Raw genomic sequence first — 14,832 nt, 5'->3', positions numbered from 1 at the left:
ACACATCATCTTGTGAGTGATGAGGCCCATTGCCACCTCGGTGGCTTCGTCAACAAGCAAAATTGTCGCATCTGGGGCTCGGAAAACCCAAGAATTATTATTGAAAAGCCTCTCCTCAACGTGTGACTGTTTGGTGCGGTTTATGGTCCGGCGGAATCATTGGACCTTGCTTGTTCGAAAATGAGGCTGGAGCAACAGTTACGGTGAATGGATCGCTATCGAGAGATGATTTAATGATTTTTTATAGCCGGAATTGGATGGTATTGATCTCAACAACGTTTACTTTCAACAAGACGGCGCTACGTGCCACACAAGCAATGAAACCATTGATCTTTTACGATTGAATATCAAAATAACAACTCTAATTGGAAAACCCTGTACATCAATGAAACATTATTTAATCATTGAAAAAGAAACATGAACGAAAAATTAGACACAAAATTTTAAAAAATGTTGACAGTCGTGGTCGGACCCACGATCTGTGTCTTACCGGGACAGTACTCTATCCACTGAGCTACCGGTAAATGACTCGTTTGTCACGTAGTTTCTCTTTATGTTACCTACTTAAAAAATAAGTAAAGAAATGCCTAGACATATTACCTTAACACACTAAAAGGGATTGTTTGACGGGTGGCTACATTAATGTATGGGATAGTTTGAAGATATTTCGCTTGGATGAACGCATTGTCTCATCTCGGAACCTTTTCCACTCAATGGAATAGCAAAGAGATGTCAGATGATGGTTCACAAACCTCTTGATGAAGAATCCGACAGAGAAATCCGTGGAACAACTCGCCTTAGTTACCTATCTAAATAGCTTGTTATTGTTTTCGTGATAAGATTCACCCTTTGTTAAATGTAATGCTAAATGGTTAGCTTTTGTTATTGTTCGGTTTTAGATTTCGGCGAATAGTTTGGAATAGGCAGAATAGGACATTCTGAAGGTTACTATTTGTTCAAAACCAAATATGATTATTTTTTAATATATACAGAATCTATTTATAAAAATTGTTAGATATTGAAATAAAAAAATTCGTATGAATTCGTTGAACACATAATTCATGGAAGGAAAACTAATACCGCCCATTAAGAAAAAAACCTCTCTGGGACGCAGACATTTTTCTTACATAGTTCACACACAGATATTTATTTGCTATTGAAGAGCCCTTTGACGGCCTCCCTTGTCGTGGGGTAAGCTTCTCGAGTACGAATCCGTAAGACGTTCTTAGAATCACGGAGTGCGCAAGTAAATTTTAATTAATTAAATATAAAAATTTTGTCACATTTAAATCACACAAAATAATCATATGGCATACTTGCGGCATTTTCCTGAGTAGTGGATACCAGTATAGCCCTAGTGAGAGACTACTATTCAGATTCGAAATGTTCTTTGAAATGACTTTAGCTGTGTTTGGTGACCAGATCTGAATAGCCAGAAACTATACCGCTTTCTTTTTCCTTTTCTCCATCCTCTCCCCACTACCTTCAGGCTCACAACATATCCTAATTGGGGATGCCATAGTCTTTACCAGCTCCGGTTAGCAGGGAGTAGTTAGGAGTCCTAAGAATGTTATTTTATCTTTTAAACAAATAATTGTTTTATTTGCAATTATTTTATTTAGAAAAACCGTTAATTATTCGCTAAATAGTTACTCCGGAATCCCAATGAAAAATAGTTGAGTGGGCAATCATAATACTGCCTTCGTTATTCGTATTATCTAGTTAGAGAGTCGTCATGTAGTAAGTAATTTTCAGCTTTCTAAAGGAACACGGAGAAAGCTCATTTAACAGGAAGTAAGGTCCTGCCAAAAGTAGTTTCTATGTAGACTTACACCTATATTGTTATATCTATGTGTATTATGCACGTAGAAGTTCATATGAATAATGCATTCTGTTACAAGCTTCGGGAACTTATCATTACGAGCCTTATTACCTTACTTGTAACCTCCTCTTGATACACGACACATAAAGTTCCTGCTTCTGCACATAATTGAATATTCGCATATGTGATGGCTTCGCAAACTTGGTAATTAATACCTATTTTTCATTCGATGTTTATCGTCACGACAATATCACTTTAGTCTAAAATATAAAGTATAAAATTCAGTCTATTTAAATTTTTTTAACAGATTCATGATTTATTTTTTGCGCACTTTTAATCGTTATATCAATTTTGATATGTTCTATCCAATCGGGCATAATAAAGTTTTGCTGTATCACAAACATACTTAAGGTACAACAAACTGTTCATTTTTAATTTTATTATAAGAACAAACATACTACATAACCTGCAACTAATTATTAACTTTCTAAGATAATGTAATTCTACATTACAAACGTATATCTATCATACTCTTTTTATAATGTTCTATACTATAAGAACATTTATTATACTCTTTTTTACAATTTACCTACAATGATAAAAACCTAAATGTAAAACGTAAAAGCCTTCAAAGCGTGAATAAATAAATTATTTTAACGTCCAAATTTGTAGATTGCATATAATACAGTTGTTCTCATCAACTAAGTTTGTCAGTGCTGAATTTCAAAGGGTTTACAAGGTTTGATGGAAACCCTTCATTAAACCTTATTGATTTCCTAAAATATCTAATTAATCAATTTTCTTCATAAACACGCTTCTTCACAGCAATGTGTTAATGAATTATTTTAACATGTTATTTATTTTTGAGAAATGATGAATGTACAAAGTGGGTTTTCTTCTATACTACCGAAACATGTTACTTAAATGACAGCGTTTTAAATTTTATAATGTTCAGGTGAAAAATTTTATATCAGAGGCAAGGTTTTACGGGGAAAATATGTATTTTTCAAAGAAAGTCACTAATAATGCTAGATTAGCCCTCATTAAAATTTAACAAATTAAACCAAAAGCTTACGTTTTTCATTTAATAGGAAACTGTTATTAACATTTTTATAAATTTACGTTAAACGAAACAATATTAGTAAAACATGTAACAGTAACATAAAATAAAATAAAAAAACTAGAAAAATACTACATATAAGACAAATCACCAAAATTGAATTGAATATGAATTACCAAAGCTACTATATCTTGTATGATATATAAGATAAGCTTAATTCTATAAATGGAGTCTGGAAACTTTTTGCCCAGATCATGCATCCCATTGGTTAGTGAGTGTGTCTTGATAGTTGGTTGTGCATGTATTGCAGAAGAATGTTACCTTATGTTAATTTACATATCCCCAGTCTGTTTTCCTCTTCACGTCAAGCATGAAACTTTTTGAATGACATATACGTAAAGAACACCCTCGTCACATTATATTCATTCGGCTAAGTATTGGCAACTTTTCACTTACCAAAGTAAGTCCTCGATTTACTTCTTTATTTGCCACATTTTTCAAAAGGTAGCGTCATCAATCATAGGACGATGGCATCTCCACCGGATAAATGTATCAGAGACAGATTTTTACTATATATTAAAACTCTTTTGAAGAGGTCGCCATTTTTCATTGGACGAGTTATTCATTTTCTGATTTGAAATATTTTAACGCTGAAAAATTTGAGAACTTATTTTAGCATCTAAAATAATTTATTAGGAAGAAAGGCATTCAAACACAATATATTGGATTGAATCATCGATACCAAAGCACAGTGGTGATTTGGTCTCCATTCAAATCTACCTAGAATGCATTTCTGGGATTTATTATCTATTCAATGGCGGTACAGATTTAAGTGTTTTTTTTTTCAAAATTTAACCTCTCAACATCCAACCCCAACGTTTTTATGGTTTTATTTGGAAAAAATCGCTGGAGTCCTAAATGACATCCCCATTCTTTACTCCAAATAACTTCAGTAATCTCCGGATAAAGTCACTTAACACCCCGTATATAATTTTCTTCTCATATATTTGGTTCATTTCCAATCCCCGTATCAAAAACATCTAAGGGTTTCTCTCTTACTTTTAAAGGTCTCATTCGCATTGAAGTTGTGCACGGGATTACCGAATATACGCCGCAAGGATATCATTTCTACTCCATTGAGTCTACTTTCGGATTCAAGCATTGTATATTTTTTTATATTTAGAGCTTATTTTAGCTAGTACCTAGCTATCCATTGTTACCAGTTATCTACAGCCTATCAAACATAGTCAAGTACTATCAATACTGGAGTTTAATTCTTATCATACATTTTTTCATAACTACAATAAACGTAACGCGCAAATGGACACAATAAAAACTCGATTTCATCATGTTTCGTCCATTCAAAGAACTCCTTCACCTGTAAAAAATTACATGCCAACGTAAAGCACAACAAAAATATTATTACTAGACACACTTATTATCGTATCCGGAGCACAGATCTCGAGCGGGGGTAGAAAATATACCTGACGCTTATATTTTTAGCGAGTTTTTCTCTGATCTTAATGTATTTTTCGAGTATCTTCTTTACATTGCATGCCGTGCACAAATGGGTTCTAGGAAATATCTATCGTGAATTGGATGTTCAGACTATATTCAGACTTGGGATCGCGAGACATTTTCCAAACCCCCACTGAAGACGAAGAGTAAAAAAAATTCATTTCAAAACAAGAAGATTTAATCGATTCTAGATCAGAATATTTTTATGAAGTGAAGTTAAATTAGTAATATTTTGAATATTTTCGGATAATTCTAAGAATATCTACCCATCGACCAACAACCGCAATACGCAAATAAGATGTGTTCGGACATCGTGATAACATATTCGTATCTTACTAAAAAAATCAGGAAACCTATAAATTCATTCGTTAATAACTTGCAATCCCGTTTTAAACCACATCATCAAAACATAATTTGAAGAGATTCTTAATGAATTAGCCATTCTCATTTTTCTCCGTGACCTACCTAAATTTTGAAACAGTTCTAGTTCGCCTTAGCACAGAACCACCTAGTGAGGAGGACTTTGAAACTATTATATATCTGTGTTTATCTTACTGACATGTACTGGCGTTGCAAGGAGACTTTTCTCTACTTTGTAAGCTTTTTTAGCAATGACAAAAATCACTTCAGTATTTAACTAGCTAACGTGTAAATGGCGTTGCTCGAATTTTCTGAACATTTAATAAATATAATATCCATGTATTATATATATATAAAACTTCGTGAAGAAATTCTCTAAATGATTGTGAAAACCCTATTTAACTCCGTTGCCATAGTTTAGAAGAACTAAGCGCACAAACAGACAGACGCGGATAGTGACTTTTTTTGCTATTTATATTTAATCGTTTGCCGAACCCCTAAAAGTGAAATTGACTCTTCCGAAAAATAATCGATTTGTTTATCTACGATCTTAATATAATGGTGACAAAAACATGTAGGTTCAACCAAATTCTTCTATTAACAGAAGTGAATGATTGCACCCGTATAAACGAGGGTAAACATGGCCCCTGACGCGATGAGGGTAGTTTACGGTCAATCTAGCTCCCCTGAAGTTCGGGAGTTAACCGAACCCAACTTCCTAATAGCTTTAACACATATTTGTTCAACGTTGATCGTAAAATTATATTACGGCTATTAATAATTTTAAATTAAGCGGGTTTTTAATCGTTTATTAGCTATCGTAACTCGTACTGGAATATTTTGGTCCAACTTACATCGGATAGTTCAACATTTAACTTGATGGTGTTATTATTATTTTTCAATTTATTTCTCTATCCGCGTCTGTCTGTCTGTGCGCTTAGTTCCTTACGTAACAGATTTTTATAGGGCTATTTTTATATACTCAAAAATTGATCCTTAAAGTGATGAACAAAAAAAAAATCTGCTATCCATCCAACCTACTTTATAAGGAATGTAATGTTATATCTATAAAACAGCTATATATAACGCAAATACTTTGTCGATTTTTTATCAATATTAAATTTGCTGAAAGAGCACAACAAACGCGGACAACTAAAATTAGCTCTACATTTGACTTTGTGGCGGTACGTACTAAAACTTCTTTTGGTCGAAGAAACTATTTATATCAGGCACCACTATGTTGAATATTCTTCCAAATCATATCAAGTCTACCAATTCCTTAGTTAAATTTAAAAAGTTATTTAAGATTTTTGTATTGACAGACGATTGTCTTTTTCATCCTTGTCCTTAATAAGGTTTTTTTTATCCAAGTCCCATTTGCTAAAAAACTGAATGTCACCCTATCTGTCTTTATTATGTACTCTGTCTTTATTATGTACTCTGTTTCTTCTTGGGAATAATGATTAGTTATGGTTCAAATATTGTTACAATATACTGTCAAATTACCCATCTGGTAACACATCTAATACATATTTTTCTTTAATTTTGAAAAGTATTTTGTGTTTGTATGTAGAATTACTTTATGTTTGTGATTACTCTTATGTTTGCTTCACTCAAATGTAAATTGTCAACCTCCTCGATACAGCCTTAGTCCTAGTGAGGTTGATTTTTATGTATAGTGAGATGCAATAAATAAATAACACTATCATTTAGAGATTCTCTTCCGGAAGGTTTATATATAATACATCCGTATTATATTTATAGAAAGTAGAGAAAAGTTCCCGAGCAACGCCTAGTTCATAATATATATTTGTTTTTTTTTTTTACACTTTGCCCTTAATATTGTGACATCAAATTGACAAGAAACATTCCTGTCACATTGTGCGACTCTCCTTATTCAATTTGTGAAAAATGTGAAGAAAAATATCATTGTTGTCTCCGATATTTTTTCCCAGAATTCTAAATAAATCACTTTTAACATTTTTTTAACATTAACCCCACATAAGAGGCCCTGTGAAAAATAACTTCCCTCATGGCATATGTCATATTTTGGGATGCTGTGTGGAGTGTCATTTTTTAAGAAAGGAAGATCTGGGAAGGTAAATGATATGAGGGTTGGGTAGGAATCTAGGGATCAATGTGTCCAGAAGAGACGGACATATAAACATATCCCTCTCACTTCGGCGCAATGCGATGGGTCGTTTGACCAGTTGGAGAGGTCAAAGGGTCTCCCCAAACCAGACTATCCCGATCCCGATGGGGGGCAGGGGCATTCTGAACATACCCCACTCACTCTATGAACCTGTATACCCCTGTTAAATCACCCAACGTAGCGAATTACTTGGGGAGATGTTGGTTATACAATCAATGTTTACCGGGGCGGCGGTACCCAACACCACCTCCCAAATTGAATAATAAAGAAGTCCTTCAATTTTAATCACGATTTGACGCTTTCAGTTGATGTTTTTAAGGAAAACTTGAAGGAGCCCGGGTTGAAAACAATATGTTTATCCAAACAAAAAAAACATAATTGGAGTACCTCCCACCCAACTTGTGGTGCAAAAAATTAGGCGATTGACTCCGTCACTGTAGATCGACACAGATATACTCGTATTACAGTTGTATAAAAGCCCGTGTATCAGTTTCATCTCTCTCTCACATCCCAGATCAACAATAAACTAAGTATTCAATCTCGGAGTATCGTTGTATGAATAATCCAAAACATAATAATAATAGCGGCACAGCCAACACAACCATATTGTAACATACCTATAGATTGAGTCCTAGATAGGATTTTATTTTATTTATTTTATAATATTAGGCTGAACAGATAATATTATTACTGCACTTTAAAGAAAGACAAAATAACATTTTCTTGTTATTATTATGTTTTTATTCAGACTAAGATTAAAATCGACGTAATTCACAATTAATGACTTACGAATAATCATGACATGTCAATCCTTTCTTTGCAAATGCCCCAATTGTTGAGTAAGTATGCAGGTCTATATTTATTTTTATTTTGTTAACTTCTCACGCCTTTCTCCCACGAACATATGTTTGTGAATACGTTTAAAACTAATATGACTTTATTGCGGCATTATAAAAGTACGTGACAGTGTGTTCGTTGAGAAAAAAGTGCTTTCAGCTTGGTACGTATTGGCAATATATTAATTATAATATTTTTTGGGTATTAGAAGCTTTAACAAGCAACAATATACTTTAACGGTAATTTTTGAAGGACAAAATCATGAAAAACATATTGTTTTTGATTTAACTCTGGTTAAAAAAGGCTTCATGTAAAAGCGGACATAGGCCGCTGGTTCTATATCCGACCCGAATGACCAAAAACTCACGAAAATTCAAAAGTCACGAAACTGCGACTACATGTAAATAAGTTTGTATTAGAAGGTTCTGCTGGGAAAGGCCCTTTGCAATACAGTTTTCAAAGCACCAGTCCCAAAAATATGTCAACTGCTCTTATATTGTATAGGACAATTAATTTCTACGCATTCGACAAACTCGATTGACAGTATTTCTCAATATTTTAAATTTGGACTTCTGAAATATATGATTTGCCCAGATTGGAAATATAGGAGAAAAAGGACTCACCCGTCGCTAGAAAGCGGAATGTGAAGTTTAATGAATTCACAAAATTATTTTCCGTATTGTCCTTTATGTCCGTCACACATCAATCCTTTTTGTCTGAGGTATTAATTTACACCATAAATAAACCACTCACTAGATCGATATCTTCGGGCTTTTTATATGATGCAAATTGGTTCTAAAAACACATAGATATGCCAATATAAAGACAGTTAAATTCTCATTCGGGGCCTACTTATTGTACTATACGTCAATGAAAAACTTTGAAAGTTTATTCCACAGACTTTCAGAGTTTTTCATTGGTGGATATAGTTAGGAAATAATATGACGTCACAATATTTACGGTTCCAATATTCGATCGGTTTACACTGTGAGTGTACTGCGAGTTTGAAAGGCAGAATTTTAAAATCTTCCTGCAACAATTATTCCGGTCATGGTGACATTTTAGGATGGGTACATTGGGTAGGTAGGCCAATTACATGTTTTAGTACTGTGGCTTCTTCCTGTCCGTCAAGTCCTTGTAAATGTTTATTTTTCGGAATAAATTTAATGAGTAAAACCTCAAATTGTAATATTTAATTATTGAAGACAATATTAGCGATTTCTAAACGAAAATCTGAAACAGAAAAATCAGAAAACGATACGGTCACATCTAGGACCTGTGTCCCGGCAAGTCATGGGTCCTGGGTTCGTGTCCTAGATGTGACCGTATCCTTTTCTGATTTTTCTGTTTCAGATTTCCCTTGTAAATGCTTACCTACCTACCCCCGCGCAAAAAATTAGTTTAATAAGGTGCATTTTTACCCAATCAACATTTTGCTATATCTGTGACTAAATGATAGGCCATTATAAAGTCGTTCTATCTCATTTCTATAATGGTCAAAAATTAATACAAACAGATTAATAAAGAGAGAGAAATACGGTTTTAGCTATTTTTGCGTTCAAATTTCAATATTTTTATTTGTTTATGTCCGTTTTAAATATTATAATGAGTTTTTCATCTGTTTTCCTAAATATTACTTCACTTTTGAGTGATTTAATAACAGCGAATCTATTTTAAATTGAATATTTAATGATATGAAATTTTCTGTCTAGACCCAAGAGATTTTTTTAAGAATTTAGTCAATAATCTTAAATGTAAGTTACTTTATTCTCTCCATCTTTCAATTCTTCCATTTTCAAATTGCTCGCACTGAATATTGTAGTAAAGTTTGCCTTATAAATTTCCAATGCATCACCGAGTGATTTTATTACTGTACAACATCAAGTCTGAGGGCCTTTGATCAAAAAAGCTTTCTAGATTGAAAATATAAAGTAATATGTTACGACAAGAATAGAAAATATTGATAGATGCACCGAGCTGGAGGTATCAGGTGCAAGCCTGGGATACGGAGTAATTCTATCAACTGACACGGGTTGGGTATGAAATATGTAGGTAACGGAATAACAAGTGGGTCGCTTGGTAAACCAGGGATTTTTAAATAATGGTACCTATACACCAATAATTTCTTGCTGTAGTTTATCTTGGATTAAAACGACCCAAGACTCTTTCTAATAACGGGGTTCGTCCGGGGCTCACATTTTAATTAGTTCCGACGAATTCATATTTTTTGACTGATATCTACGTTATAATATTGTAAGTTATTTATATTTAATATTAATAAATACAGTACCTTACAGTTAAAACATTTTATCTAAAACAATTTGAATATTTTGTAAAACGTTTTTCAACAATAAAATTAGCGGTAAGCACCATATTTTATTTTTTTATACGAGTAATTAGTAACTTCCCAAGTTATTCATTTGGAAACATCCGAGATTAAAGTAATTTTTATACGCGGATGACATGAACATTTATAAAGCTATACAGTGTTTACCCGATTGTATGGAATTACAAAGCGATCTTGATAATTTGTGCGCATACTGTGAATCAAATTTATTGTCCTTAAACATATCTAAGTGTCACTCGATTACGTTTACTAGAAATAAAAACAAAATCATCTATCCATACGACTTGAACAACAAACCTTTACAACCTATGTCCACGTGTAAAGGTGTTTACTTTGATAGAAAATTAATTTTTGACAAGCCCATCGAACACATTATAACAAAATCCTACAGAATGCTAGGTTTCTTACTAATAATATGCAATAAAGTTTTCAAAAATGGACTCTAGAATTTTTTTTTTGTTCATTGGTCAGAAGTCCACTGGAGTATGCTTCCACAATATGGAATCCTCAATATAAGGTATACATAGATTTAGTAGAAAGTATACAGAATAAATTTTCGAAACATTTACTCAAGAAATACAACAAAACTACAAATAATATGTTAACTTTACAAAAAAGACGCACATCTACTAAATAATAAAAGAGATAGTCCCGACTTGCTATCCGTCATTAGTTTAAATGTTCCAACGAGGCGTACCAGGCACACTACACTTTTTCATATTGAAGCCAACAATACCAATGCAGCGAACAACTCAGTAATTACTCGCGCAATCACAACTTACACCCGCTACAAAAAATTACTAGACTCATACATCTATCATGATTCCTTTCTAAGATACAAAACTAACTTATTAAATTTCTTAGCGTGACATATTTCAAAAACACTTTCACTTCATTTTTCAAAACTTCCATGTATAAACAGTCAATTTTTGAGCATATTATAATTCTTGATTTTAATTTATTTTTTTCTCTCCATACACTTTCTTCCTTTTATAACTATTACTTACTAATAAACTCATTAATTTTAACTTAAAATCATTAGTGTTCAGAACTAGGCAGAACTAGTTCTCAGGCGAAATTACATAATGATACTTTATGGACATACCTAATAGGTACTAAAACTATGTAATAACGAAAAATATCCTTAACTTTATCTTATTGTACTGTGTATATCTGAATGAATAAATAAAAAACGTTCATCAGAAATAATTAGAATAAACCCCACGGAAAGATTAATAGTGGAGAACACAAAGTTTTCTTATTTTATTTATATTGAAATGACGCCACAAAGTTAATTTGCAATTATTGAAGAATTAAATTAATATTGATTTAAATATATGGCCTTCTTATAAATACAAAATATCCGTCCGTGTTTCAAATACTCAGTCCTGGAACGAGGAACTTAAAGAGTATTTTGGAACGACTACAATAAATAAGATGAAATGAAATCCAATGTTAAGTAAATCGGGGCCTCCTATACCACTATATTGAAATTTTGAACATAAACTTTAAATCTTTAATAATTCTTCGATTTGAGAGTTTTAATACATTTAATTCTTTCATCAAGTAATTGTCGTTAATTCCTTCAATGGCAATACCGAGTTTAAAAATTAATGTGTCTTAGGAATTTGTGTTGAGATTTTCCGATGGAATATGAATGTATTTTAAAATGAGGGTACCATATTATGTTGCTCATGTTAATTCTCTTAGAGTCGGTATTTCAACACAATAATGAATTACTAAATGTGGTTTTCGGAATTTAGTTTTGGTGTAGCCGTCATGTAAGGGATGAAATGAAAATCGTTGAAATAAATATGAGTTGTCAGGGCATTCGTTCCTGACGGAGTTATACACATGGTCACAACAAAAATTAGTCATTTTAATTTTCACAATAAATCATATATAAGAAGAATCTGATAGATAGATAAGAAATAAAATTGAAGTATTAAAGATACCATCCAACAAATAGCAAGGGAAGCGGGTGCTCATGACCTTCTCGTGATTTTAATTATTCCGAGAATTTTTTATTTTATATATTGAAAAATTGAAAATATCTATGTCTTAGAAAATGGTCTTATGCTTAGTGAACATTCCTGTACCGTATATTATATTAATATTCCTGATTTTCTGACTTGAATGCGTGATGTTGAGTAGTTGATTTGAGATTGAATTTCGTAGAGACGCAGAAGGTGGAATTTAATAATTTCTTAGTAAGTAGTAAAAACCAGTGGCGTTTTTCTCTAAAATGCGTTTGTGCCGTGAACTCCCATTAAAATTTGCATCATAATAATATCAGCACATTATAAACGTAACCTCATTAAATTCTGCCTTTAAAAACCACAGGACCAAAAAATCTGTTCGAAGAGCAAAATAAGAAATATTTTACACAAAAACCAAAACAACGCAATCGCCCTGACGGTGTTATCACAAACCCATGCCAAATTAAGACTATTCTTGTGCGCCGCGAAGCATTATATTCGATGACACGTAACCGTCCTTGCTCACATTTAAGTTAAATGTTATTTATTACGTTACCTTTACAAACGTCTTATAGTAGTTGTGTTAAATTTTTATTTTCTTTTTCCTGCATTATTCCAACAAATTTCTTAGTGGCATCTGTAAATCTACTAGTAAAATAAACAGATTTTAATGTACCTCTACTTATGTTTTCGAATTTGAGATTCAACCCTTTTTTAGATAAGTTATTATATTCCTTAGTTATATTTATGAAATTTTCGGCAAAATGTTGTATTGTCTAACCCGCTAGTTATGCAATATTGTGTTGAGCTTTCTCCAGTATACAGCGATAGAACGGAAAGTAAATTTTGATTAAATATACCTTCTCTTGAATTTCAGAACCTCCAGTTGAATAGACCACGAATCACCACAATAAATATATTGTGAGACAGTGTTGTTTATTTTTAACAACAAGCCATCATATCTTAGGACGGATAGTTTAACAGAACTTTTATAGAAAAATCGACCAAATTTCAATGTTTAAAGTTCTGTGAAAGTTCCAAACAAGTTCTGTTATTATTTAATTATGAATCGGTTGTTTAATTTGAATAAAAACAGAACCTGAATATAAAATATTTACGTTTAATTGAATATTTCAAAACTCCTTAGCTCATTTTGAAAATGATATTAAGCAGTAAGAAAATTGCGTTAATCTAAAACAGTCTATTTTGAAAAGGATATGCAAATTTCATGAAGCAAGAGCTCACTCTTTGATAATGAGATGCATAAACAGATTTTTGCTTTAACCATTATTTCCCCTATATCTGTAGGTACTTCTTTACTCCCTTCAGCTTTATATTATACTCAAATTAAGGATGGCATAGTCCCTTTGGCTCTGCTGTTGGGACTCTTTAGAAATATCTACAACACAAAAATCAGACAAATATTAAAAATTAACAATATATCTTTTGTATCTAATCTCTCCATTTATATAAAGGAGAGATCTGTGTCTTCTGGCGGGCGGGCGGTGTGGATTTAATTTTTTTATAAAAATCTACAGTTTTATTCCGACATTGATGAAATTTTTCACACCTGACAAGAAGAAAGTCACTGTTGATATCGGATTTTGAAAAATTCTGTTTAAGCCCTAGCACGCCGGGTACTTCAGCAATTGTAATATAAAAGTCGTAACGATTAAAGCGTTGGTATTTCTTCGGGCGGAATTTCAAAACCTAAATTTTGCAATTATAACGTTGAAATTAAATTTCATAGATAATAGTTAGTTGAACGGTCATTTAGTCAGTTAGCTTGTCGCTAATTTCATTCGCAAAACAGACATTCCGAGAATTAGTGTTCGGAATTTCCTAACAAGTCGTTGTGCTAATTTCGGTTCTCCGCTTCTGTAATAATGCGGAGGTGGACCTACTTGATGCTGCGAACAAAACGTCACTTGCAATGGACCAAATCTATACCAAGATACTGTGATATAATATTATGCTAGATTAACCTTCCGAAGTAAAATGCCTGGCGTATTAGATAACATAAACAAAAAATTTAACCGATGGTGGGCACCTAAAGTTTGGCCCGCAAAACTTGTGTTTTATTTCTCGAAATCTTTTTTATTACCACCATTTCCATCGTTTATGAATCATGGTGGAAAGTGGTTGATTATGATGAATTTAAAAACAAATTTTTTTTTATAAATAATACAGTACACTATTGTGATAAATTACTATTTAAAATAACTTATATCACCCATTTTCTGTATAAATTATATTACTTATCTACTTTAACTACTTACACATCTACCTAACATATAATATAACTATTTTTACTTTCTTGCTTTAAAGTATTAGTTCTATAACCAACGTGAACGGTCGCGCGCAGTGAAGTAAAGTATTGTCGCAAAAATTGCAAGCGCTGCCGAGCGCCGAGCGATTTGCGCCGAGCGCAGCGATTTAACACATTATGGACACGGCCATTGATAATATAAAAACTGAAATACAAAAAATTACAACAGTGAAAGATTCGAAAGCAAAAACGAACCTAGAACAAAATGTTTATATATTAGAAGAGCTTTGGAAAACTGAAAAAATTAAACACCAAAAAGAAATAATCAAACTACAAAAAAAAAATTATCGAAAATTACGAAGAACTTACGAAGAAAATTGAAAAAGTCGTAGAAAAAAACAATAAAATACCATCTTACGCGCAAGTTCTAACAGCAAATAAAAAAGAAATTTCAAAAGAAGAGAGGTTCTCTATAATAATATCATCAA

At 32.5% G+C, this 14,832-nt stretch overlaps 1 protein-coding gene across 7 annotated transcripts in view; it reads left to right on the top strand.

Annotated features, from left to right (window-relative positions):
* LOC149417772 (angiotensin-converting enzyme-like) overlaps nt 1–14,832 on the top strand; it is a 444,505-nt gene that overhangs the window by 208,505 nt on the left and 221,168 nt on the right. The window lies entirely within an intron of this gene.

This window comes from Hesperophylax consimilis, chromosome 14 (assembly GCF_061612785.1).
Source record: "Hesperophylax consimilis isolate HC1 chromosome 14, BYU_Hcon_1.0, whole genome shotgun sequence".
Taxonomy (NCBI): Eukaryota; Metazoa; Arthropoda; class Insecta; order Trichoptera; family Limnephilidae; genus Hesperophylax; species Hesperophylax consimilis.
Note: the sequence above shows the minus strand (reverse complement) of the source record. Positions and strands in the feature narration are given on the sequence as shown.